Source organism: Callionymus lyra, chromosome 6 (assembly GCF_982586985.1).
Source record: "Callionymus lyra chromosome 6, fCalLyr1.hap1.1, whole genome shotgun sequence".
In the NCBI taxonomy this organism is placed as follows: Eukaryota; Metazoa; Chordata; class Actinopteri; order Syngnathiformes; family Callionymidae; genus Callionymus; species Callionymus lyra.
The window spans coordinates 34,195,773-34,221,848 of record NC_141823.1 but is presented as its reverse complement, the minus strand read 5'-3'; the positions used below and the strand labels follow the sequence as shown (position 1 = coordinate 34,221,848).

The window sequence follows — 26,076 nt, the reverse complement described above, 5'->3', positions numbered from 1 at the left end:
AAACAATTGAAATAGTTCTTTAGCAAATTTAGAAAATATTTAGCGACAATATTGAATCAAGCAACCATAATAACAACTTTGATTCAATAAAAGTTAAAGCAAATAAAGCAAGTGCAGACCTCTGCCAAGCAGCTAATTTTCCCCATATTGATACCATTGTCATACATTGATTTTATATTTACTTAAAAAAAAAAAAGTACATTGTATGCATTTTTAGGCTGTGACAGAGCACCATTATTGTATGTAACAATCAGGGTTACGTGTCCTGCTCAGTTATTTTGCTAACAGAGTTGGACTCAGATAGAGGCTGGCTCTACAATGACCTCCTTGGCAGAGGAAATCACCTCCAATACATGTTAATGCATAAATGCATTTTATTTCACCAACAACATCGCTCAAGGACACCTTACTTGTTTAAAATGCAACAGAAAAAGAAACGTAAGACATGAGTTACAAGAGAAATACAATACAATGTTTAAATGTTTGTGACCCACAAAGAAAACGGCATTAGGTTTTTTTTCCGATTGCCAAATTGAAAAAGTCGAGCAGCAAAAGAGATGATTTATGCTAACGTTTCCCACCATATTAAAACAAAAACTCTGTTGCGATTCACATTTTAAATTAATCTAATCTAAACTGTTCAATAAGTAGACACTTTGTTGTAGTATATTTAGTTTTGAAGTGCTTGAAATGAGATTGCAGTAAACAAACCTTTTCTAACTATTCTAAATAAATTAAGAAAAAATCATTCTGAGTCCCCTTAACATCCAAGCAGATTAGCAGGAAATTACCATACAAACATTCCGGATTAACAGTGACATCTCCGTTTGAAAGCTCAGTGTCATATGGAGTCTCCGTGCGTTTGATATGGTGTCGTTTTCCGCCTCTCTGATACAGAAACGCTGGTATAATGCACATATGGCCCACTGACAAACATGACAGATGAAACACTGTGTTTGCTTTTGTTGAAGCTTTGGCTGCTCTTCTAATACAAGCCTTTTAAGTGATCAAAAAGGCCTGGCCATATTTGATGTTGTCTGCAGAGGGAGAAGGGGGAGGCACAAGAAGTGACGTCCCGTGATATACTGCTGGAAGTCCTCTGTCATGCAGAGCAGTGTCTGCTGGGAAATAATCTGACATCTTGCGCTCGACACATCCCAGCGATGAGCAGAGAAAGACGCAGGAAAACAGGGGTGGAGGAGGGTGATGTGTAAGAGGCGCAGAGTGGTGGGACAGAAGAGAGAGACCGAGGGAAGTGGGAGAGTGCTGGGGAAGTGAAAGGAAAGAGAGGGCACAATCAATTCAGCAGCCTCGTCTCCATCATGTCATCGCCTGTCAGCGTCGATTTAAGAAGAAAGCTTTCAAAGGTCTTCTATCGCCAAAGCCTGATCAATGCTCCTGCGATGTTAGCCCAGATGTTCGTGCCATAAAACATCATCACTATTAATGCAACGAAAATGTTGCTGACCCCTCTACACACACTGCAGGGAATCCTGTCAAGGCTCTGATGGCCCTTTTAGCTGCCCACTGGAAAGTAAAACATGGATGGATAGTTATTACACTTAGGCTTCTTCATGAGCGTTCTCAAATCTAAAAATTTGTCAGAACTAAATTAAAACAAGGCTGATATCCTATTGGGCAACTTCTCCACGGACGGAATTATCACCTCACATTTAAATTCATGAGACCCATTTTCAACCACATTATTAAAATAATTCCCTATACCATTTCTTCTCAGGATAAATTATTATGAATTTTTTTTTCACAAATTGTGCTGTAAATTGAAGAAAATTTGAATCTGATTGCTGAACTTGCAAACTTATCTAGGCAATATGGTATGTACGAAATAATGAACCATTATTTTGTAAAAAAAGAAAATTAATATTAGTCCCACAAGGGAACAGGAGGAAATTAACTAAAAAAATATGATAATTTTTAAAAAACAGATTAAGATCAATGCTTGTACTTATTAATACAAACGTGTGAACAAATTTAATTCTATATACACACATATACACATATGTAATTTCCTCTTTATTTGTTTATAGCACGACTCATACCAAACAATCTCAAACTGATCTGAAGATCCAGTAGGTCTCTCAATTTTTAAGAGAACAGCAGAACTTTTCTGAACACGACAAAGAGTCTGCAAAACAAATGAAGATATCTTTGAAAACGTTGCTCTGATAAGTGAAAAGCTTAGGCGTTCTGCTTGCATTAAAAGTCCAGATTCCTGGCCATGCGTTTTGTCTTTTTTGCCAGAAACTAGCCCATAACTAGCAACAAGAAGTGCATATGGGCAGGACCATTAGAGGAAGGAGCGAGGCGGAGATGAAGAGCTGGTGATGGGGTGAATAAATCGAGTCATTAAGCATGTGTTTGTGGGAATCTGGCCCCCATATGACAGCACAAGGTGGCAGGATGCTTCTCTTGCTGTTCCCTGTAAACAGACCAACAGATTGGCTCGTTTTTGTCTTTCTTCTGGGCAGCTTTTCCTCCTGATTTTGGGGGAGCTAGAGTGTTTGTACAATAGATAAATGTATGTAGTTTATGAACTAATCAGGCCCTTCATGGTCGATTGAAAAAAAAAAATAAAAAAAGAGGAATTAAAAAACGTATAAATACTTACTCCTTTAATACAAAATACCTTGATAGAATAATATTTGAGCTTTTATGCTGTTGGTTTTGAAAGTTTTGTCGTGTAATTGTTATTCTTCCATATTTTCTTTTACCACAACTGACGTGGATTTATTTTCCCCTTCTTTCATCTCTTTAAGCAGTATGTGTGATTATGTTTTCACCCTCAATAAGTTACATTTCTTCCCATAATCTGCTCCATCCCTCACACTCCAATTTTTTATATTCCAGCATGGAAAGGGCAATCGTTACTGAGTGATGGTGCCCATCAGTATAGTGCATGTGCTGTAAAACTGTCAGGGCCTGACAGATTGACTGACACGGTCAGACCTTCGATCACCACCACCACGGTGAGGGCAGCGTCATGGAGGCAGCAGCCACACATACACGGATCCAGAGTGGAAACAGGTGCCTTCACATACTCACTTTATTTGTTTAGCCCTGCAAGAGCTGATCAGATCTGGCAGTGGACGTGAAGCGTTAAATAAACACGGTGGCTTTTTTTAAAGGGTGTGCCGGAAAGCTGAGCGAGACTCTGAGAAGTGTTTCTGTGTAATTTCCAACAGCTGTTGATTGGAAGGGTAAATCTCTATTTGTGCCAGATGGTCTCAGTCAGTGGTGGAATGACACAGGCTCCAGCCATTTTTTTTCTCCCAATAGAAATAAAAACAGTTGTTCACTTGTCAGCGCTCAGGATGCCGTTTAAAATGAAGCAAATGGTCCTTAGCAATAATAAAGTAGAGTCTCTGGTATGTTTTTTTTTTTATTCATCTGTCACGTTTAACCAAAGCGACAAGTTTAAAAATAAAATGTGATGATTGAAATATTTAAATTTTGTAAAGCACAAAAGAAAGAAGGTATGAATAAGCATTGAGGAGGGGTACACCCCTTGAGAAATTTCTGATCATACTTCCTGGATATTTTTTTAATTTCATTAAATCACGGTGAAGTTCTGATAACTTTGTTTTTAACTGCTTAGATTTATAAACCTCTAGTTTAAAGAAAATGATTACATATATTCCAAATTCGATCCAGCCTTTTTTTCAGAAGACTGAATGGCCAGAAGCTTTGATTTGTATATATTGAGTTTCTTTATGGCCTCAACAGAGATTCAAATCAGATTGAATTCATGCTTTTCAACTCTAAAGTCTGTTGCAAATGTGTCCACCAAAAGATTATTAAGAATAATTCCAGTCACAAACAAATGAAATTTGACTCTTTCTAAAGTTCGTACATTTTTAAATTCTTGTCTGCTCATGGTCTATATGATTATGGTAGAGTAACATGACTGGTCAAGGAAATACTACACACATATATTGTGAGTATTTTAAAATGTCTGCTAACACTGATAAACCTCAACAACACTCTCCATTCCTACCTCATGGACTTTGACTATCTCCACAACACAATCTTCCTTTGGTGTTTTGATTCAGCGCAAGACCAGAACTCCAATCTGTCATTGTAGGATGAGGAAAAATGGGGTTTTACACATAATGAACAAAAGAAAGTTGCAGAGAAAGATTATGTCATCACATATGGATTTGAACTGAAAAAGGTAAATACTTTAAAAAAAAGAAATGAAGCCTCTGGATGATTAATGCACCCTTTTTTTTCTGGAGCCGGCCCTAGCTAGGTTGCTAAGCCAATCAGGATGCAGGATACTTAACAGTGTGCTCTTATTGAGACATCTCAATCTCAACGCAGCCCATAGTTACAAATCAAGATATAAAGATATAATGAGTGCTTATAAATGTTTGGCAGGTGTCGAAAAGATCGCGTTACCATCTAAATAAACGCATATTTCTTAATTAGTCAATACATATATATATTTATATACTTGTGTGGCTGCTCTCACTCGTTGATTCATAAAGTTTAAGCATCTGTACTTTCTATCAGGTGTTCCAGGACGTAGAGGGGAGAAAGCAAGTCTGTATCAGTTTGATGAATGTATTTATTTTTGTAGTCTGATGGGTATTGATTGTCCTCCGTGGCGACTTGTGGGAGAACATCATTGGCCCCATAGAGGGAGGAGAACAACACTCCACGAACACCTCGAACTTCACAAATGAGTTGAGGAAGGCTCTGCTGCGGAGGCGTAGAAAGCTTAGCGGTGAGCAACAACTGCCAGTTAAACATGTTATTTATCAGGAATCAAGAAGTTGGTGTGTGACGGAGAGGAAAGTTGAGTCATGACGCCCCACAACTGACACGGATCTTTAGCTATGTTCGTGTGTGATAGGCTTGTGTGGGCAGCGAACATAGGAAACCTACTCTTCACCAGCACTTCTTGTAGTTTGAATTCTAACTATCTTTTTTCACGCATCTTATTGACAATGGGAAAACTAAAACATACGTCTGGAAACTTTTGAATGTTATCATTAAAGATAAATGTTATTTATAAACACAGGAGAGCCACTTTTTCAGTTTCCATCTCCATTAAGAGGACAGAGGAGTTTTTTTGAGGACAGTATGGTTCAGGTTGGCTACAGAGAACATATGGTTTGAAAGAGTTAAAGAAGCCATATTCAACAGGCTAGAGGAACCCCGTCTCAACAGAGGTGGGGGACTTTAATTTTTTTTTATTTGAAGTGGAAACCTGAGAGATGAGTTAATGTATTTAAATATATTTATTGTAAATTACTCGTGACCAGTCATGAGCAGGACACAGACTGCGGAGTCATCAGCAGTTATGCGGATCCTACAGAGATCACCGGTACAAATCAGTTTTGTGTTTTTTGAGGGAGGCTGGGTTTCAGTTTGAGATGAGAACCACTGTCATGCAGGAGAGGCTCAGAGTAGAGCCACTCCTCCTACTGGGCGAGGACAGCATTGGCCTACCATATGATTTACATCTTTAAACTACAGCCACCTGGATTAATTAAGCAAAAAGAAAACCAGGAAAGCAATATATGACTGATAGAAAAATATCAGTTACACCATTTTATAAAAATAAAAATCTTAAACATATCAAGTATTCATTGTTGACTTATCGGCTTTCTTCCTTCCAGTAAGTTAGATTAGATTTCCCATACCCACAGAGTATTTTTCCATCTTTAACAGAACGAGACTTCATAGGCATTTTAGATGAAAAATTATCAATACAAGATGAAGCATCAGCAAAAAAAGTGGTGACACAGTGCCAACATGCTCTTGTTCCCGTCGCCAGCATCAATAATTCAGCCACCAGCTCATAACTTTATCTTCAATGCATAATTGAGGCTGACCAATGTTTCCCTCTGCCATTTATACATCAATTCATTCTTAAACAATAAATGAAGAAGTACATTAAGCATTTGACATCCTCGCTTTCCTGTCGCTCAATGTCGGGACGTGAGGTGTGTGTCACAAGTGTCAATTTTCTAACTGAGGTTACTGCAAACATTAAAGCAGAACTGTGGGAGGCTGCGGTGAGTAAATGAAAAAGTAGAGGCTTCTCAATCAAAACCTGTGGTTTAAGGTAGAGGGTCTTGAGGTGAGGTTTACTATATATATATATATCTCTGCAGTGTGTGTGTTTACCGCTCACCTAGGTGCAAATTTACATTGGATCTTTTGAAATATCTAAATTTCTGCTTCGTTATATTGGCTATCACCAACTCATCAAGTCAATGCCCGTTGTGATACAAGTCTAGTACTGCAGGTCACAAACCTACAAGAGGACACAAAGGATGCATTCATCTTGGAATCAGAAACATCAAGATTTTTCTTTTTGAATAATTGTCCCTTTGTTTCATTACTTTTCTTTGAGTTAAATTATCATTCTTCACGCTTGATTCATTATGATGATTATGGTTCTCTTCTTACCTATGCCAAGGAGGTAATGAATTCACTGTTGTATTATTAAAAAAAACAATTGGCCTCAAAGCGCACCCAATATCATTTTTAATGCGGGCAAACACAATTCCTAAATTATGGAAGTTATTTATTATTATTTCAATGCCTATATAAAGACTAATTGTCAAAGGTATGCTCTGAATTGTATTCTGTATACATTTATCTCTAATTTCCCCGATGTAGGAAAAGTAATAATCCATACACCAGCATGGAGAGATTTAAAAGTAGAACTTTAATAGTATTCTACAATGCCACAAATTACATATACCACACCGACAGCTTCACAACCAGTTTAACGGACAATATCAATCGTGAAATGTAAAAACTGGTCCCACGACAGTTCACCATCTTCGATAAATCATTGCTCAAAAAATATTTCTGCAATGACACTTTCTTGTTTGTCTTGCTTCCACCATTTATCTTCGTCGTTCCTAATCTGTCCGTCACAAAGATATATTGGAATGCATTAGAGTAATTGCAGACATTAAAAAAAAGAAAAAGCTGTTATTGAGGAACTGTACAGAAGAAAATATATCATATACTTTACAGATTCAAATAAATTGACTTCATGAGGTAAATATTAATGTATATGTTTGGGTGAAGTGTGTTTCTGAGATCAAGGTTGCCAGTTTAATTGAGCTCATACCGAGTCCCGAGCTGAGAAAGTAGGCAGAGGAGCATCGATAAACTATGAAATGGTTCCAATATGGCCAATCGATGAGGCTTTGTGAGCGGCTCCCTTGAGGCTTTGATTTTCCTCTCAAACAACAATCTGGGATCTGTGCGCTTCAAAGGCAAACTCCATCCTTGCTGTTATTGTTGTTGCTCACGCATGTTTGAGTGATGTCACTGTGGTCGATTTCATCCGGGTCCATAAAGGCTATCCCACACTTGAATCACCCGGGAGACGGCTTCTGTGGGTCTGTGCAGTGGCAACAACCAATAAAGGTCAATCTCCCATGGTAACGGCCAATTGGGTTTGTTCTTGTTGTTGTCGTGGTCAACAGATGGACGGCTGGCACCAGTGACACCAGCGACAGGCCCTATCTCCTAAAACACTTTGGATCTTGTGTTGGCTGGTACATCACTCTATCATTTGCGGCTCCTGGAGAAGGAGAGCTGTCACAGGATCACTGCCAGTGAGGGCTAACCGTATAACCATTTCAGCTAATTGCCTCATTAATGATTCACCGGTGTTAGGCTGCTCTAGCACTTCGCTGTGGGGAGCAAATTGTTCTGATTGGTTTGCCTCTGTCAATTATTGATGAGGCTGTGAGCTGAAGTGCTAACACCTGGCTTTGGAGTTCCAAATGACCCTGTGTTCCCATCAAAGCTCAGCAACACCGTAACCTGGGAGGACAATAAGCCTTGAAGGAGTGAAAATCTTGACCGTTGCCCCTCGAGAACTGACGTAACAAGCCCTAGGCATTGGCTCCCATGTCAGACAGGAGGTAGGAACATAACAACTATTATTGTTACCATGTAGACACAGAATAAAAACATTTCAGTTTGTAAAAATGCATACAATAGAGAAACTGCTGCAAGTGCAGATAAGCTAGGCTATTTACCGACAAATCCATTCGGCAGCCATATCGTGACAAGATGTAAAAAGTTGAGGAGGTGTGGAAATCAAACGAACCATTAGTATATTGATATAACATATAGACAACATTTAATCTGGATTTATTTGATTGTTTGTTGTCTTTGGAACTATCACAAGACTCTTAAGGACTCTTATTTTTATTATTGTCATGTACAACCACTAGTTGGCGTTTACCAGTTAAGAGGCACTGCCTTGAGCACCCGGACGGGTTTTTGTTCAAGCCCTCAACTCAAGTGAATTTCTTTTGGGAGTTTAATGACTGGGAGAGAGACAATTTCCTGAACAAACACCGACCCGGTGTAATTTTAAAACACGTCTACGTTGTCTTTATTTATTTAACTCCATATCAACCAAAAGCATTGTTACATCTACTAAGGTCTTAACCCTGAACGATAAATATAAATATATATATATATATATATATATATATATAAATTGTGCATTAAATATGTATTATAAACATTTTTATATACATATTATAAACATATTTTAGTAAACAGGTGTTTAACCGAACATTTGACATTGAATCAATTCAAATAATAATTGAATAGTTGAAAGTTTTAGAAATTATAATAAAAATATGACATTTAACTTTGCAATAAATGTCCTACTGGTTTCCGTTTCAGATTTTAACTTTACAGTTTTTGCTCACATCACCTGAATGAATAATGTCCACCAACAATTAAAACAAAATATGTAATTTGACTCAAATTCCTGACAGAAAATGTTTTTAGTATAAAGATAAAGAACTAAAGGCACACAGACATGGGGTAGACATGACACAGTAAATACATTTCCAGTATCTCATGGCCTTAATTGAAGCTGATTAAAGAGTCACCCCCCGTGCTGACGCCACTGTCACTCTGCATCTTAGCCAAGTGGTCTCACCATGTAAGCTCACAGGGTGGTCACTCTGCCTTTGTTTTACACTGGCATTAATGACAGCAGAGTCCTCCCCACGCAAAATTATGGTAACTCTGACTCAGTGTATGTCACCATAAACCCTCAGTGCAGACAAGAGTCCTGAAGGGCTCACAATGTGAACTTCACTCACTGTCTCAGCAAGCAAGTTATTTATCTGCATGCAAGGAAGACACGGAAAAACACCGCCTTTGTCACTGGCCATGCCTTTTCTCATCCTGTCTTCTCCTTTTCTCTTTGTGTCAACAGATATCCTACAACTGAGCAGCAAAGAGCGGATGACCAATTGCAACCTTCAAAGCACAAACAATTATGAAAGACTGAACACGGGAAAAGAATCTGCTGAACTCGCCCAAAGTGGATTCGCCTCTTCTTCCTATCCCTCATACTATTTTACTTCTACTGGCTTTTTTCTAAGAAATATGGAAAAACAAACAAAAGACTCTTAATTAAGAGATGGCTAAACACACGTGAGGTACCAGAGGTACCAGAATTTAGAAGGACTATTTTCTCCTAAGCAGGGAGTTCATTGATGCATGCCTTTGTAAATAAATCATATTACTAACGTAAGACACATTTTCTTAGCATCTTGCAATATCTTACAAGCTATAATGACTGTGGATTGAGAATTCATGGTACACTAGTTTCCATATGATATCCATATAATTACCTCTTCACACAAAATTTAAAAGTGATCAATATTATGATTTATCTCTGTTTAGATAATTTCGAAACACTTGTTATATCAACCTCGTTTTCTACTCTAATGTCACCCTAGTACATGTAAATAGAGGTGAATGAAGACATCGGCATGTAATAGTGTAGGGACTCATTACCAAAAGTGGATTGTACGTGTCAATATGTGAATATTTCACAGTCTATTTAGTGGTTAAGTTCATTAAGTTAAGCGCATCATATGTGTACGGGATTACTTAAAGCTATACTTTAACTTTGAAATTGCAAGGCAACACTTCGTCCACTAAAAACTTTGATAATTCATGAAAGTTTGACAAAAACACACCTTCTTAGATCAAGTTTAATTTTTACATTTTATGGAAAACTTGTTTTTAACCCAAACTGCAATAAACATTTCTCTTCTCTATAGTAGGCTTGAAACTGTGACAACAAAATCTTAGAAATGTATTTGAATCTTCAACCAACTTGTGGAGTAACAACGATCTTGTAACCTCTGAGAGTTTCACAGCAAATAAATGGAACCAGTGACCAGACAACCTCAAAGGTTTCTACCCCTCAGCGATGAAGACCAAACACCTTTGCATGGACAACTGGAACAAACACAAGCTTGTTGAGCACCTCACCTTCACGCATCCTCTACCTCTCAGCACTGCACCAACGTACCTTTGACTTCTCTGTGACGCCTTCTTCCTCTCAGCCCAACTGCCCAATTGCATGGCCCACAGCCCTGACAAGAAAGTAGCATCTTGTACTACTCATGGATGACCGGGACCCCGGAATTTGAGATTTAACTGATTTTTGTGTTGAACAAAAACATCAGTTCAATCTCAAATGCAAGTGTAGAATTTTACCGCATGTATAGACTCATTGCACACACCCAGATATGTTACAGTATATCCTGTAAATGCAGTATATTCACAGTCAAGAGTGACAGCGTCTTAACTCTGCATGATTTGGATTTAATTCATTGTCCTCATGTGAATTGATTTTTGGGTTTAGTTCACACCGTTATAACTTCCTGTTTAATTTTGTGTGATGTTCAGTAAAGTGCTGGACAAAAGAGAAATTTCAATTTAAAAGTTCCATTTCAAAAGACCACACAGCTTATGAAGTTGAAAGACATTGTGTAGACTTGACAGCCTGGATAAAACCCTGATCACAGAAATATGAGCATTCAATATATAACATTTTTAATTTGCCAATGTTTTCTATGAAGACTGGGGTCATCAGGACTCGAACAGTAGCTATTATTTTAACGGCGCTCCTCACTACACACCTTTGTCTGTGCGCCCGGAACAGTCACTACTAAACTGCGACATGGCATGAGTGTGTTTGAGTTTGCGGTTGCTTTTTTTCTATTATTTCTAAAACACGGACAGTACTTTTTTAAACTTCCATTGAAAACTGGCACAACAAGAGCATTCATCTCGTTTTGGAAACATGAACATATAGACTGTCACAGCAGGCTGGACTTACTTCTCTTTTCAAGACAATAAAATTACACTGTTTTGAAAGAGGAGGGAGCTGGAAAAATATGTTTAATCTTCCATCATCGGCAACTGTTATCGATAGGTTGACAATTCACGAGGCAACAATTGTACAACTTTCACACCGGGAATGAAAATTAACCCAAATGTTTTAGACTAATAAGAGAAAATGGAGATATTGATTATTTATGATTCAAACTATTCCAGCCAGCACTAACTTTACCCTTTGGTTTTGTGAAAGGTTATTTGATGTGGCTTATCATAACTAACTTAATTATGTGTGTCCAAAAGTGGTAGAAGCTTGGGATATTGGTGAAGGAAAGCAAATTGGAATACTGCATGAGACATTTGAGCAAGGCACCTTACTGTAGATCTGCAACATTTACTAGATGTACATCGTTTTAGACATCTCTTGGTAGTATTTCATGTGGTGTCTGGAAAAAGCACTCCTCTGACCGACAGCCACTTTGGCAAGACCCCCCTTGACCTTCAACCTTGTAATGCAGCCCTGGGTATTTGATGACCTCTAGTCCGTCTGACGGTAAATTTGTGTTAATGAGCACAGTCCTTAGCTCAAACAGATGTTCATCCTCGTGCTGGAGAGCTCCCGACCCACCCAAGACTCCACCTGCCCACCACAGCAGTCTTTTTCACCTCCTGTAAAGCATGTTACTTGCAACAGAAAAAAATGATTCCTCCACAAATATAAAAATGGGATTCTTGCAAAAGCGCACTGAATCACAATATTTACAGCTGATGCCTAAACAAACATGACTAGGCTCGTCACTTTACTGTGATTAGTTAAAGAAGATTTAAAGTGCCAGGCGGATGAACACGCCACTCATGGTGATGTGTTCAATGTCTTAAGAGAAAACACATGCAGTGAATACTAATGTTCTCTGAGTCGTGATGTTTCCTATATTTTTAAAACGGCATTAGTCGAGGGAATTATGTGACAGGTCACCATGTTTACTTTACACTAATCTGCGTCGTGTTTGTGTCAAAATGACCTCGACTGATATCCAAACATGAACATGTACAGATGAATAGACACACATGTTTGTGAGGGCTCTAATGCACCATATCCACACACGTTCATCAACGCACACACAATGCTAATTTAAACCGCAAGGCAATATGTATACAGATCATCAACATAATGGGATTGTTCCGTGTGTAAACAGTAAGCTGTTAGCATAATCACAGGTCAAAGATATATTACCTAGTGGGCCACACTGCAGATATAATCAAGTGATTGATATGTGGGTGATAGGAAACGGGTTTAAGGATATAGAGTTATGGGAATTTAAATTGACCCACTGTTATGATTTATATCATTAAATGTTTTCATCCATTTTTAAAGTGTTGGTCTGTATGTGATCACTTCTTACTCAACCTATTTTTACAAGATTTGATCATATATATTGATCATAAGATCTGATAATATAGCTAAAAAGATTAAGATGCTTAGAACTTAGAACTTGCTATCAACATGCGTTCAGGAAAGAAAAAAATAACAGGAGGACGTTATTGGTTACAACCAATATATTCCTATTTAATCCCTCGGATTGAAATGGCTACCATTGAACACAAAACCACCCCCATCTAAAAAAGCATTTTGGTAATTACCAGTGGTTTGTTGAAAGATTGGATATAGGATGAGTGTTACACCACCAGTAGGACATATTTATAGGCTTGTAATACAAGCCAAACCACTTACTTAAATATAATTGATTTAATCAATCCCTGTTTCTTGTTTTCTGCACGGAGCATAAGAAAAATAATGCCAATGGTTTCAGACACTCAGTATGCTATCGGAGTATTTGCAAGGTTAAAGGATTGAAGTGGTATGGTATCTGTCTAAAGTTCTCTAATAGAGAAGTATCCTAAAACATAGTCTTGTAACACATAATCACACGTGTTAAATAAGAACGAGAATATCAGTAAAAAGAAGACTCATTTAAAGGGCAACTTGTGTCAAAACCCTATTCTTCTGACTTACTGACATGTTTTAAATGTTGAAGTCTTCCTTTCCAAGATGCAGTAAGTCCCTCATCATGATGATTTTTTGAAGTTATTACTTTATATAGTTCTTCCCTGTCTGAAATCTTGGCGATCAAGAGGCTATTAGAGTGGAGCCCATTATAATGCAATAATGGGCTTCACTTCTCCTCCAGCCAGCTGTAATCACGCCCCAATTTGTTTATACAATGAGTCCCTTAGAGAGAGTACAAAAACATAGTGGTGATTACATTTTAAATGTTTAAATATTTCCATTAAAAGAGAGTTTTGCACAAACAGACACAGGTGCCATAGAGGTCCAAGATCTTTTTTTTTTTTAATTAACACACTAGTTGCCCTTTAATTCAACCTTTAGTTTCCAACTAATGACGCAGATGAACAGCAGTTGTTTAAAGCCCTCCTTTACGCCTCATTCTGGTTGGAACATAAGGTTTTGCTTTGGATGAGCAGTTAGCCATCAAGCCCCTCACTGAGATAAGATAGGCTCGCAAGAAGATTTGGGACAAGATCAGAGAATCGGATTAGCCAAAACGACTCAATTGGAATAAATTGAGCTAAGAGTAATACCTTTGTACAACAGATCTTTAGCATTTGATTAGGTAATGGAGGAGAAGCACGTCTTTAAAGAGCCCCCTGCTGTGGTGAGGTGGTCAAAACCCTGACACAAGCTTTGATTTAACGAGATGATATCATCATTTGTTTACTTGCTATATTATTTCTGCAGCTTTGTCTCTCCTATCATTCAAGATACACATAAAAACATTCTAAGCATAGCAAACTTTTTTGTAGACTATGAAAGCACTTAGACAGGAAGAACCTCAGCCAAGAAGCTAATTTAAAATGTTAAATTATGTTTAAAAAAAATAGAAATAGAATAGAAAATTAACAGCAACTGCAAAATCTGCGTGGTGATAACGACTACTCAGAGCTACATCGATAAGAAGCCATATAGGAAAATAAGTACTTCCAAACCTTTATAAATTCAAAATAACTAAAGACGACCACACACATTTTAGATTGCATGGAATTGATTCAAATTGCTTTACAAACAAACCAGCACTTTGACAGGTAACAATTATCTCTGTAGTATCCAACAAACAACTGTTTCAAAACTCCCTGTAGACTTGTGTAATTGGGCTTGTGTTTTTTTGTTTAAGTACATAAATGATATTAACTTTTGAATAAAATATGTTTATACATATAACAACTCCATGCTGTTCAATTCCAAATTATTGCTTGCATAGGCATAGTTTGAACTCTCCATATTGGGGTATGAAGATGATTTACTCTGCTCATAATTCCAGAATTTAAAAGGTAAAGTAAAGTAGCTTATACTAGGATGTGCTCCATTATCCCTGCTGTGAACAGGTTGTAATCCTTCAGCTATAAAGAGTAAAAAGTTTTTGGCGTCCACAAAGTTGTTCATAGAGCCCTTCTGTGCTCCCTGTGGAGTGGAGAGTGTGAGACAGCGGGGTATAACCATATGCTATCAAAGCATCCCCTTCAAAAGCTCTCGTCTTTAAGCCATGAAATTGTACTGTCTCGTAACACAAACCCTCACAAATGAATGTTATCGTGCAGCTCAGTTTATAACTTGTGAAGGAACATTTGGCTTTGATGTGTCTGGGCTAGAAAGAGGACTTGTAAATACATATGAAATGCTTAACAATATATTGACTGTGGCTGGATAGTTAAATCATCTATGATTACATCACAGTTATCAAAGGTTAATTTGTGCTCAACCCTTCGTAGTTTCAATTGTACTACCGTAAAGTTCCGTGTTATTTCCCACGCGGGTCAGGACGAAGGCTTTCATTAGCCAAAGGTAGGCACCATAATTGTCAGAGGAGTCGTAAGCTGTCCTAACAGCTTCTAGGGTCTTATTGCACCCGCCATCAGCCCCATGCCACTTGGTCTCGGCGACCCCTCTGAGACGTTAGCTTTATGGGAACACACATTAACTTGCTTGTGGGGTCATCTATTCTTTATCAACGGCAATCCTGCAAGTGTTTATGAACCCTGAGCACTGGTGATTGTTATCTATATTAGGGTTTGAGGATGGTTGACAATACACCACAGGGGGGCTTCAGGAGTGACAGGTGCTGAGCAATATCTTTAAAGACTGCCACAATCAGAGCTGACTTCTATTGGATTTGAAATGTTGTACTATTATACACCCATGTCTTCCTATATATATCCTTTATTTTAAAACCAATAACATGCTTTTGTTGTGTCTGTCAGTGACAGCGAACCAACACCAGTACCTGGGATGGGTATCAGCAGAGGCCTGCTAACCACCAGATCACATATTCAAGATCCTTTCAGTAGGCCTGTAATGATGGATGGTGATAGCCCCATGTCTTTGTGCACATGGAGGGGGGCAACTGTGGACAGACCGAGGCAGCTAGGAAGAAAAGATGTGGCGGCAGCTTAATGTCCTTCTCTGGTGCTGTGCATGCTCTTTCCTATTTGCTTTTCCCTTCACGGCACGGTTAACATCATAAATTAACCTTTCCAAGCCCCCCTGTGCTTGGAGACTGGTGTGCAAAAAGAGACAGGGAGGTAGAAAAATAGATCTATGTTATGCAATGCAGCAGCGCTGGTTAGATAGATGGCTTGCCACAACACTGAGCCATTTTTCCTTGATAGAGAATGAAACAACACAGTGAGACAAACACTCTTTTATGTGCACATCCTGTGTTCTTCAACAAATCAGCAGGAGGCTGCTTTTTCTTCCCCATTCTTGAGATGTAAATGAAACAGATGAAACAAAATGTGTTGTTGATCCCTTCTCTCTGTAAATAGGATGTAAATACCAAACAGCTATGCATGCTAATATACAGGCAATTTGTTCAGGTACTTTTGTAATTCCGAATACTCATACGGCATGTGACAAAAGGGGGTAAATAGAGGGATAAACTCATAAAAAGATGGTTTGTAAAGAAGAATTTTGCTGTTAATGTTTTCTTACTGATACCTGATCTGCCATAGAATATAACGCTCTGCTCATTTATCTCCTAACATTTCATAGAGTGGGGCTGATGCAGAATAAACCCCCATGAATCATGGGTTTGTGTAAAAGGCCAGACAAACTCACTGAAAATGTATTTTTTATTGCCTCTGCACGTGCTCCAGCATACACTTGATGATGATCGACATATCCACACTGTCAAAGAAACGCAATGGCAGTTTAGAGGTAGATTACACTGGAAAGCTTTTTGAGTCATCCGACCAAATATCTGGACTTCACCGGCTTTAAAAGTGTTACTTTTCTTGTTGCAGCAGCATCAAAATCATGTCTGATGAGAAAATGTAGAATCATTTGAAAATAAGCTGGTCCAACAAGAAGCCTATGACTCTCTCCAATTTCTTGAACGCTTGTATTCAAAGAGCGATAAATAACATATGTTTTCTCATTTCCAAAATGCGTCCAGTGATTATCTAAATGCCAAATTTGCCTCTGCCTAGCAACTCTGATGCAACCTTTTATAGATAGTTGTTACGGAGGACGTTAGGGGAAATGTTTTTGATTTGTATATTTATTTTGACTCACGGAAACGCTAAAATTCTAGGGCGCTCGCAGTAGATGAAAGTGTCTGATTTTTAACCTGTGCTAAAGATATTTTAAATTTAATAAATAATAATTGTAACAAGAAAATGTGTGTCTGTGTTTTCTTCCTTTAGGTTAGTGGTATGAAACTCTGCACAGGAAGCTGTATTTAAACATTTTAAATTACAGGCCAAACAAAATGTTTACCAACCTATAAAAGGAAGAAAGAATCTGATTGTGATATTATCTTTTCTGTCTTGAAGGCTCAATCGATCCCAATTATCTCTGAGTTTGTCCTTATCAAACACTCCCATCGAATTCCTTCAACATCAGTTTCAAGTCTCTGGATTGTTGACATCATTACCCTCTGTCCCTTATCTTATCTTAAACACTGCCATCTTTATAGGTCACCATATCACCGTAAATATTTATCTCCTTTCATTTTGAGCAATCCATCCAGCGAGCAATATAAAATGACCAAGCGGGCTAAATTTGATAAATGTTATAAAGAAATGAAAGCATTTTTAATTAACCGTAATATTCATCAATTTATATTTGGAAAACAAATGTTGATACTAGAAATATCTATTTATTTATTTCAGAAATTGGAAAGCAAAATAAATGTGTTGTTATACAATTTTTATTAATACTTACAAAATTAATACTTATTATATTTTAAAATATTATTGGACGCAGCAGTAATTATCTAGAGGCTGCCATCTGTAACAAGGTTGACCTAGACTGATATATGCACTGGAACATTTGAAGCAATGGCTTTCATTAAACAGACAAAACTCACAATATTTATGTAAAATTAAATATTATCTGACACAGATGTTATCTAATGAATATCAATAAAATGAGGTGTCTTCTGGTGATCAAGTTTTACAGTTAAAGTAAAGGGGGGTAAGTAGATGAATAATAAAAGTGAGTTGAAGCAAGACAGATCAAGAGTATGAGACATAAAACTGAGGGTGACGCAGGGGATGCAGAGAAAAGTGTTGGTATTTGGGGTCAAACAACCCGAGTTTATTAAATGTATGTTGAATGGAATAAGTTGTCCAAGGGTTTACGGATATGATCACATCAAGTGTAAATGACTCTTCAGCAGACATTAGTCAGTGGCTCCAAGACTAGCAGGGCTAATAGTTTTGTCAAGGTCAAGCCGATTTAGTCAATTAATGGGAAGCCTCTCCCACAGATCAAGTCTGTTTGTGTTTCATACATTTCAACAGATTGTTTACGGCAGGACACATTCAATTAGTTATTTCATTATCGCCCTCTGTATAATCAATTGACAATGCCGATAACAAAGCCACATCAATTTGTGAGCCGACTCTAGCACATTTCTCTAAATGATTAAAGAGCTCTTCTGTTGTCGACCCCACCGAGCCACTGTCTGCTCCGGCAACAAACGGAAATCTTTAGGATAAGGTTCTGAGATGTTTCAAAGTTGAGGAAGCTGTTTGTGCTGAGTGTAGATCTGGTCTTTTGGGGGTTCATGTTTGATTTTTTTTTTGTCAACTCTTTTAATCTACAGATGAAAAAAAAACAGTAGTGAAACATTCTCTTCCCTTTGTGTCGCTTTTTGACCGCTACTTGTGTCAGATAGATAAACAAGACGCGTGACAGTCTCTCATCACTCAAGAGGCAAATCTCTGGCCCTGACCTGATAACATCACAAGTTTGTGTGTCACCTGTCAAGTGGCTTCTGTCACACTTCAGTGGGGACTCAACAATAAGAAAATATATGTGTGTGTGTTCATGTAAAGACGACTGGGGGATGGGGTTGTGGGTTTAAGAGTGCCTCTTGGCATGCAAGTGCAGGCCTCTCCAGGCATGAGTGGAGTTGAGAGTGGTTAGGAGGAGGAGGTGCATGTGTAACTCTACCAGGAAACAGAGAAAGAAAGGCAGAACGAAAGGGGACAAAACAACCCAAATGAGAAGGACTTGTGCAGACACTGTGAAACTATCTAATTTTGCGGGTTCCACTAGTCTCAGTCTCATGTTCAGAACCGTCTGGCTGATGTTGAGAATGCAATTATTTTCACCTATAAAAGCCAACATATGCCAAGATCATAAAATTTCTTATTGGACAGTAATTTATTAAGGCAAGTCATAGAAGTGGAGCGAGGCAGGGCAGCATCTATTATGTGACGCTGTCGTTCTGCTTCTCATTAACAGTCTTAGCATCAGGGAAATTCAACACCCCAGGTGCCAAACAGATACTCCTGAGATGAGCCAAACGGAACTTTTATAAAATCCTGGGAAGATTTGAACATTAAGGAGCCTCACAATACTTGATCCCTTTTTGTTCTACAAGAATGTTGTCAGGTGGTTAACTGACGTGATTGTTCTTAAAGAATTGTATACTTCACAATGGCCATAAACATTCAAAACAAAAGTGCTAGAAAAGTGCACTGTGCTATGAACTATGAAGTCCATATCCTTGTTTACAGATCATAGTTTGTTGTATTTTTGGACAGGACACAGTCACTGGCTTGGAGTCACTTCAGAGCTGTATGCAGTAATGGCTTGACTGAGAAGGGGCAGCCGAGTTCAGAATCACAGTCAGATTGTCTCGCTTCAATGCTTGGTATTGTCCCTTCCTGATTTTTTTATTTTTTAGGTTGTCTTCTTTAAGGTTGTATTTGTTAAGCCATTTTTGTTTTCCAGTCCATTAAATTTGTTTTGTTTCCTTGCTTTAATAATTATTTTGTTTTTGTTTTTTATCTACTTTTAGTTGCCTGTGATCTGGTGTGTAGACCGCAATAGACAGCCAAATATTTAAATGTAAAAGGCACATCATTTTACACATACAGTGTATGGAGTTTACTATGTGAATGTGAGAATGGGAAATCAACAATGTCTCACGGTAAATGTATTTGTTCTTCAACAACACATTGCTTAGTATAATAGCATTAAAGAATGAAATATGCAACAAACTACCACAAAGAAACACAGCTGCCAGCGAGACAAGCTGGAACTGTCTTGAATGTGTTTCTCATCTGAGACGGTGTTGGTTTCAACATTATAAACTGCTAATTCACTGTCGAGCTGTGAATGTGCAACAATAAATCACCATTGTGATCCTCACAATGCTTGGATTAACTTGGAGAAGATTGTATTGCTGAATTTCTCAGAATCTTCTCTATTATCTATTACACAAAGATTGTTACAGTTGCGGCATATTTTGCCTGAAAACAATTCAGGTGTGGGACACATCTGCTATTATGTGAGGGTATTGTAATGGTAAACTTGTCTTTTGTTAATGTAAATTATTGTAAATGACTCCTTATCCAAACATGAGGTGTGTTGAGGTTGGGGTATCCGTTAGAGAGATAAACTGTGTGTTAAATGAGTCTGGATGAAACACAAGAGACAGGTTTTGTTTGAAGCTATTGTCTGATGTTTGGCTCTTGTGTGTGCAACTGTATTCGTGTTTATCTGTTGTCTATGTGCATAAACCTGTCCACATATACATTCATACAAACACACAAGAGGAGTATACACAAGCAGTCAAGAAACAGATTCATTATTAGATTTTCAGTATCTAGTTTACAGTTTCTGTGAAATTTTGCATCAATAATAGATCCATTTTACCTGTGTATACTCTTACCCTGCAGTTTACTGAGATTGAATAAAATGTATTTTTGTTTAATTGTATTTATGTTGAGGGCACTTAACCCTTGTGTTATCTCAGGGTCAAGGCATTGCATATATTTTTCTGGAAGCACGGCGGTCGTTCACCTTCAGACCAGAGACAACACAAGGGATACCACAAACACATTTGTTTTCGGGCTTCGGGTCAACTTGACCCTGGGATAACGCAAGGGTTCAAATTTTTCCATTTTCCATTTTCCTGTTTTCCCACACCAACATGGTTTTATCAGTCAATTATCCGTTCTCATTATAATATTTATCACAGTATATATACGCAACAGACAGCAAAGACATTTAAGCTTGCTAGAGACGGACAATTCAGCACCTCTGTCTCTGCTTGTTCGAACGTGAGTGTTTGGTGACCTTCAAAATGCGAAAAACAAATAGTGTTCTGGATGCAAAGGAATGAGAAAACGTTTATTCTCTCTGAACACACACAAGATATTCATTGTAACAAAAGTACCAAATGGGACTTTTAAAGATGCAAACATATACTGTCTTAACAAATCTAAAGAAATTACATGCATGTATAGACTTGTGTTTCCGCCTTTTTTATTTTAACACGTACAAACATATGTGAACAAAATAAAACAACCCATGAGAAAACCGCTTGCAGGCCCATAAGATGTGAAATGTATTCATTTTTTAATTATTTTTTTTTAAATGACGAGAGAACACAATTACGCTTCATCCTGAAAGCTATCAATGGACATCCACTTGATGTTGAAAGCTAGATTTTCCCACAACCTCTTTTCAATAATGTATTGATATAGAGATTTATTCAAGGTTGTAGAAGCCAGCTGGTCAGCCTCGCAAATTCCAAATCTACCTGCTCATCTGTCCACAGAACATCGCTGTAATCCCTTGTTTACATCGGAATCCATCAATATTGATTAAAGTCTTTTGTACTTTTATTAATTTCATGACGCTGAACCTGAGACAATAAAAAACTTTATTTAAAATGTGGTTTTCCGTTTGGGAAACATGTGCAAACGCTCACAATACAAAGGCGATTTAAGAGTGTAGAAATGATCTTCATTAGTGACGGGCAAGTGCACTTGAGCATATTGTAGCGAACATGCGAGTCACGGACTGGAACATGAGAGGTCTCAGCCAATTCCACTCTTCTAGACGATCCCCGCTCTCATTAAATTCAGGTGAGCAGATTAATTAAGATGATATTTAAATGTGTCAGTACAGTAATCTCCACTGCATATGTAACACACACACTCTCACACTCACAGTGGGACTGAACATATGTAATTCCATATTAATATGACCCGTAATCATAATGGAGGACATGTATGACACCGGCCGTGCGTCAACCACATCTTTTAATAATCATTTATATTTAAAAAGCTCACAAGTTTATCATATGATTGATCTAGACCCTAGATCCAGATCAAACACTGGATCTAGGGAACAACCTCTAACTGGAACTGAGGGCTACTAAGAGCCTGGACTCTTGTTGTTGTTTTTTTTGTTTGTTTTTTAATTGAACATGACCTGTCCCCTTTATCTGTTTTAACTCTGCTACAGCAGTTTGAGGTCATGTATGACGAAAAAGTGAATAAAATGTTGGGGGGAAAAAATCTAGGGATTTGTTTCCTGCCGGTAACTTCCCCTCACTCTGACCACTAGGCCTCATCACTTCTGGCTTCTAATAAAAACATATTGATTCATTTTCCCTCCGACTCCAAGCCAATATGAATCCTGCTAATGAATTGCATCTGCAATGAGGGAAAATCAGGAAAGGGTATTTATGGAAGATACAGAAGTGGAAAGACTGTGAGAGTGTGCCAACGGACAGAGAGGAATTCATGGAGGTTCAAAGTCAAGGAGTGACAATCTCCCAGGCCCCCACTGTGGGTGCCCCCCCATGGATTGCGTATTGGTACAGCGAGCATGGTGCACGGGCCTCCAGTACCGCAGAGACTGTAGACCGTCCGAGGAAGGCTACCGTTCTTCAGTGCCTGCTGTGGTCAGGAGGAGCTGTGGCTGTAAAAAGCAGACTCAGAGCAGGGACTGACTGGCACTTGGTCGCGCTGCTCCCCCTCTACTGTGTGGGTTTTTGCTCAGGCTGCTGTCTGTGTTGGTGCATGGTGTGTGTGGTCTTCACAGCTGCTTCTCGGGGACTTTCTGTCCCCCTATGGTCCTGTGGTGGGGGTTTGGTGGCCAAAGGAATTTCTGTGGTATGTGTTCACCTGGATTCTCTGTCGTCTAGCTGGTTTGCTGTCCTGGGCTGGTTGGCACCGTCCTCTGGCTTCACCTCGCCTGTGTGCACTGATTGGGGCTGCCTGGGGTTCGAGGGCGTAGGTGACCCATTACTTTGGCCGAGATTGTTCTCATATTTTCATTGAAGATCACAACATTTTTAATATACAATTCAATTATGGTCTATTAAGTGGCTCAGATAACAGTGAATAATTGATGGAATTTACATCTTACATCAATTGTTGTCAAGTGTTGGTTAAAGAACTTAACAGTAGATACTTTTCTTAATCATCATTGCATCTTAAGGACGAGAATATTTCCTTATTTCGCCCTTTACAGTCATTGCCATGAAGCAATAAAATGTTTTCACACCAGAGATGCTCTACAAGTTCACAGGCTTTGTGTTTTATGAGAAGCAGGATTGCAGACTTGCAAAACTATGAATCTGGGACATTATTCATGTTTTTTAACTGCTCCAGTTCTCAAGCAGCCTATTAGACTATCTTAGTCTGCAAATGACAGCACAGGTGATGCATCTATGTGCATCTTCTGATCGGGCCAAGATAACACCAAAATACAAGTCTGAATCTTGAACAACAGAGCAAACAAAGTTACTGAACATATCACTTGATATTAGAACGAATATGCAAAGCTTTGGTTTAATAATTGTAGGCCTGGCGTGCTGCGGGCCGTCTCCTGACCTTCACCTTGGCTCTGGAAGAAACTCACATTAAAGAATAGCATGTTATTCATCTCGGCTGCACTTGGAGGATCATTTAGCTAATTTAATGATTAATAAGTTTAACACCTCCTAATAATTTCATTTGGCCCTGTGATTGAAATCCTGGCGAGCTGGGCAGATCGCAGTGGGAGGCAGATGAGGATGTCTGAGAGCGAGACTGCACATCTAATACTTAGCAGAGAGGGAGAGAGAGAGAGAAGGAGACGGAGAGAGAGAGGGGAAGAGATGGAGAGAGATTCCCCCTGAGGATTACACATCAGTATATTACCACCATGACCTTTTCCCTCCACTGCATATGCCATTAAGAAAGGAAATCTGGAAGTTAAGCCTTGATTAACACAGTTATCCAACATGTTGAAGGAAAAATGGAAAAGAAAAAATATGTTCCTTCATTAGGAAAATGTTGTGCATTATTAATGTTTGAGAAGATGGGCTAAGTGGACCTTGGAGCATTAGGGATTCTTGGTTTAACCAGGGGTGATCACTGTCGAAACTCTACATCGTACATGATGGTACAACACTGAGGCAGAGAGACAGCCAGGAAATCTTCAGGCTAATGAACCAACTCAGAGTGAGCTTTGAACAACAGAGTTGTTTCCACACTGCTAAAGTCGTATCAGTCATTTGATGGACAAAAAAATAAAATAAAAGATTGTAATCTTGCTTTTAAGGCAACAGTTCATTCAAAGAACATTTGTTTAAAACATTTATTCAATTTAGTGTCCATGCTTTTCACTTTAAAATATTATTTAAATTTCACTCCTTTTGTTATTATTATTATTTATTATTTAGTTTGTGGCAGCCATTTAATATGTAAGATGCGATATAAACCGGGAAGTACTCTGAAAGTACCGTGTGATATTGCTTTCTGATGGTGGTGAACTATCACTTTAAGAATAGAATTTAAGAATTAAGAATAAGAATATTTTTTTCTTGTTTTAAGAACATTCATATCAAAACAAAATAACTTATCAAATATTAGAGAACAATAATAGATAGAAAAAATAGAATGTATAAAAACAGATTTACTCATTTTGAAAATGTGGATCACTATGAGTCTTTTATTGCAATCCAATTTCTATTTTTATTTTTTAAAACATTTTTATGAAACTCGCCTGGGCATCACTGTTAGCAATAGCCATTAGGTCTTTAATCTACTGTTGAAATATGCTTTGTTGATAAATAAAATGGAATTTGTGTTGTCCACCACTAGTCATCATGTTCTTGAGTGTTCAAGTACCCCGGAAAATATTCCTGATTTTGACTCAGATAATATTGTTGAACGGAAAATAATGTTAAAACAGCCACATAAAATGATGGAACTGAGGTAGTGTCACATTGAACTGATTAAAATGCACCTTCATCTCTTGTTTTTCAGATCAATTCAGATTGAGTTTAAATTGGTCGTCGCCCCTTCTCACCTTGGTGTACCTGTTTTCTGATAAACCTATTTTCTGTGGCAAAGATCACAAACCAACCTTCTCCAGGCCATTTAAATATATATCAGTGACATTGTCCCTTTTCTTCTCCACACCAAGTTCTCATTCCAATTCTCAACCATGACCTGATACCTGTCAAGGTCATTGCAGACTCATCCACCTTTCTCCTTTAAAGTCAGCCCTTTGGTGTGTTTGAATGTGAAGCTGAACACAGAAAGACCTCCAGACAACCTTGGAGAACCTGTTCCAATCTATACAGCCAGCAGGTGATGCTTATCTGGCGTATGGCAGGAAGGAGTCTTCTCTAATTGTCTGAAGCCACATATTGTCACATGGGACAAAGAGAGCCCATTATGTCCCTGATATAAAAAAGACAGTGATAAATAAACCAAAGAGTGCTGTTTTAAACGACTTGTGCACCAGAATATAGTACATCACTTCAACAGCTCATAGCTGTAAATACAGAAAATGAATGAGGTTACCAGAAATCACTTGATTTACGTAGATTTCCATGACACTTTATTTATCAATTAATCTGAAATCAATTCAGATTTTATCCACTCTCGACCCAGCCCAGATATTCTGCGGACATGGATGGATGGATGGATGGATGGATGGATGGATGGATGGATGGATGGATGGATGGATGGATGGATGGATGGATGGATGGATGGATGGATGGATGGATGGATGGATGGATGGATGGATGGATGGATGGATGGATGGATGGATGGATGGATGGATGGATGGATGGATGGATGGATGGACGGACGGACGGACGGACGGACGGACGGACGGACGGACGGACGGACGGACGGACGGATGGATGGATGGATGGATGGATGGATGGACGGATGGATGGATGGATGGACGGGTGGATGGATGGATGGACGGGTGGATGGATGGATGGACGGGTGGATGGATGGACACACCACGGCATACAATAGGACACTGGCCACAAAGACTGGTAGATCATGCAGATGTTTCCTGCAGATGTTAAATTATCAGAGCCTCCTCAGAAAGCACAGTCTACCCTGTTGTCGCCTCTGACGGACACTGGGCATGGCTTTGTCCTCGTATAGAGGACACTGGTGGGAGGAATCCAGAGTGCAAAGCTACTCCTTGATTTTTTTTCACATACTTTTAAGTCCGAACTATTACTGTGAAATCACTTATTTCGGGTCCTTGGGTTTCAGGACACTCTAAATCGGTTGCTGGTCTGTCACAAGGGATAATTCATGCACACAGTCACGCCTACAAACAATTTG

The 26,076-nt window shown here is 38.5% G+C and overlaps 1 protein-coding gene across 1 annotated transcript in view; it reads left to right on the top strand.

The window, feature by feature from the left end:
• The window catches only part of mafa (MAF bZIP transcription factor a), a 65,421-nt gene extending 56,158 nt beyond the window's left edge, over positions 1 to 9,263 (top strand). The window contains exon 3 of the mRNA XM_087792914.1: positions 9,245 to 9,263. The gene's annotated coding sequence lies outside the window, so the exon portion shown is untranslated. The remainder of the gene's footprint in view (positions 1 to 9,244) is intronic.
• Positions 9,264 to 26,076: the final 16,813 nt, after the last annotated feature.